The following is a 2,996-nucleotide window of genomic DNA, read 5'->3' on the forward strand; positions in this document are numbered from 1 at the left end:
CGCTTACTGGGAATTCCTCGTTCATGGGGAACAATTGCAAGCCCCAATCCCTAGCACGAAGGAGGTTCAGCGGGTTACCCCGACCTTTCGGCCTAGGAAGACACGCTGATTCCTTCAGTGTAGCGCGCGTGCGGCCCAGAACATCTAAGGGCATCACAGACCTGTTATTGCTCAATCTCGTGCGGCTAGAAGCCGCCTGTCCCTCTAAGAAGAAAAGTAATCGCTGACAGCACGAAGGATGTCACGCGACTAGTTAGCAGGCTAGAGTCTCGTTCGTTATCGGAATTAACCAGACAAATCGCTCCACCAACTAAGAACGGCCATGCACCACCACCCACCGAATCAAGAAAGAGCTATCAATCTGTCAATCCTTCCGGTGTCCGGGCCTGGTGAGGTTTCCCGTGTTGAGTCAAATTAAGCCGCAGGCTCCACTCCTGGTGGTGCCCTTCCGTCAATTCCTTTAAGTTTCAGCTTTGCAACCATACTTCCCCCGGAACCCAAAAGCTTTGGTTTCCCGGAGGCTGCCCGCCGAGTCATCGGAGGAACTGCGGCGGATCGCTGGCTGGCATCGTTTATGGTTAGAACTAGGGCGGTATCTGATCGCCTTCGAACCTCTAACTTTCGTTCTTGATTAATGAAAACATACTTGGCAAATGCTTTCGCTTCTGTTCGTCTTGCGACGATCCAAGAATTTCACCTCTAACGTCGCAATACGAATGCCCCCGCCTGTCCCTATTAATCATTACCTCGGGTTCCGAAAACCAACAAAATAGAACCGAGGTCCTATTCCATTATTCCATGCACACAGTATTCAGGCGGGCTTGCCTGCTTTAAGCACTCTAATTTGTTCAAAGTAAACGTGCCGGCCCACCGAGACACTCACTCAAGAGCACCCTGGTAGGATTGCAACGGGGTCCGCCTCGGGACGCACGAGCACGCACGAGGCGCGTCGCACGCCTTCAGCTCGCCCCACCGGCAGGACGTCCCACGATACATGCCAGTTAAACACCGACGGGCGGTGAACCAACAGCGTGGGACACAAATCCAACTACGAGCTTTTTAACCGCAACAACTTTAATATACGCTATTGGAGCTGGAATTACCGCGGCTGCTGGCACCAGACTTGCCCTCCAATAGATACTCGTTAAAGGATTTAAAGTGTACTCATTCCGATTACGGGGCCTCGGATGAGTCCCGTATCGTTATTTTTCGTCACTACCTCCCCGTGCCGGGAGTGGGTAATTTGCGCGCCTGCTGCCTTCCTTGGATGTGGTAGCCGTTTCTCAGGCTCCCTCTCCGGAATCGAACCCTGATTCCCCGTTACCCGTTACAACCATGGTAGGCGCAGAACCTACCATCGACAGTTGATAAGGCAGACATTTGAAAGATGCGTCGCCGGTACGAGGACCGTGCGATCAGCCCAAAGTTATTCAGAGTCACCAAGGCAAACGGACCGGACGAGCCGACCGATTGGTTTTGATCTAATAAAAGCGTCCCTTCCATCTCTGGTCGGGACTCTGTTTGCATGTATTAGCTCTAGAATTACCACAGTTATCCAAGTAACGTGGGTACGATCTAAGGAACCATAACTGATTTAATGAGCCATTCGCGGTTTCACCTTAATGCGGCTTGTACTGAGACATGCATGGCTTAATCTTTGAGACAAGCATATGACTACTGGCAGGATCAACCAGGGAGCTGCGTCAACTAGAGCTGAGCAGCCGGCCGCCCGGGAGTGTGTCCCGGGGGCCCGCGCGAACACGCAAGCGTCCGCTCAATTATTCTGCAAACAGGAGGAGGCTGAGCTCCCCTGCACAATACACCTCGAAACCCTCTCAGGTCCCGGCGGCGCGCAGCGCCGTCCTAAGTACTTGGTCGGGTTCGAGAGAGGCGCAATCGCCCGGAGTTTGGCGAGTAGACGCTTTAGGTGCGACCACCCGTGCTCCCAACTGAGCTTGCCGCTGCCGACAGAGGCCCGGGAGCGTGCTGTCGTGGCATTGCCGGCGGGAGACAACACGCGCCACCTACGGTGGCCGGCAGCTCCAACGCCAGCGCCACAGAAGGACAAAAGCCCCACTTGGGTGCCGAAGCGAACTCTCCCAGCACAGCGCACGCGCCAACACGTCCGCACAGCTGCGATACAATCCACCTGCGAGAACCGCAGAGGCGACCGAGCAGCAGACGGCGTCGCGGCGCCGAGCGCCGGGCGGCGGCGCATCCTCAGCGCACACAGTCCTCAATCGGACCAGCACACTGCAGATGTCCACCGCGCTTCGCACCGGGCCCGCGAGGACCTACTTTGGCCGCACGGCGCCGCGTGCAGGGTGCGCCGGCGCGCAGCTGCGCCGCCTGCCGCCTCCGTCGGCCGGCGCGCCTGCCACTGGCCGCCCCCACCAGCCGGCTGTAGCGCGTGCGCCCACGCACCGCGCGGCCAGCACGCCGGGAGGCCCCCCCTCACCGGCCGGGGACGGTCCCACCCAGCCACCGCCGCGTATCGCTTCACACCCACATGCCATTCACGTTCGTGGGCATGGTGGGTATCGCTGAAACAACCGGTTGGTAGCTCAACCGATCGTCGCCATCACTGATTCACCTCTAGCGAGAACAACCGCACCACAACGGTTTACCAGTTCTTCATTTGCGTAACGTCACCAGCAAACGTAGACGTCCATCGCCATTTGCAAATTCAACGATTGTTGCATGCCTGTGTCAGGTGTCACGACACACTATGTCTGCCCACATACACGCAACAACATGTGCACGCTTCGCGAACACGTGGAAGGTGGCCCCCGTACGTATGCGATGTCCATTGCGCGAACGACTGTCAACCGGCCTCTGTCGCATGTCGCAGATGTGGAACGCAGTGCACCATGCTATCACGGTGTGTGAGAAGAGACGACTACGTCTGACAACACGCGCCACTACATCAACAGACGGCTCATGCTGATCGCCATCCACGGCATACCATACTTCAATCCAGCTCTTATAGGGAGACG

At 57.0% G+C, this 2,996-nt stretch overlaps 1 non-coding gene across 1 annotated transcript in view; it reads right to left on the reverse strand.

The window, feature by feature from the left end:
- Nucleotides 1–1,697, reverse strand: part of LOC126453755 (small subunit ribosomal RNA) — a 1,910-nt gene extending 213 nt beyond the window's left edge. Inside the window, exon 1 of the ribosomal RNA XR_007585041.1 lies at nt 1–1,697. This exon is cut by the window's left edge and continues 213 nt beyond it. This is a non-coding gene — a ribosomal RNA (small subunit ribosomal RNA).
- Nucleotides 1,698–2,996: the final 1,299 nt, after the last annotated feature.

Source organism: Schistocerca serialis, unplaced genomic scaffold, assembly GCF_023864345.2.
Source record: "Schistocerca serialis cubense isolate TAMUIC-IGC-003099 unplaced genomic scaffold, iqSchSeri2.2 HiC_scaffold_96, whole genome shotgun sequence".
Taxonomy (NCBI): domain Eukaryota; kingdom Metazoa; phylum Arthropoda; class Insecta; order Orthoptera; family Acrididae; genus Schistocerca; species Schistocerca serialis.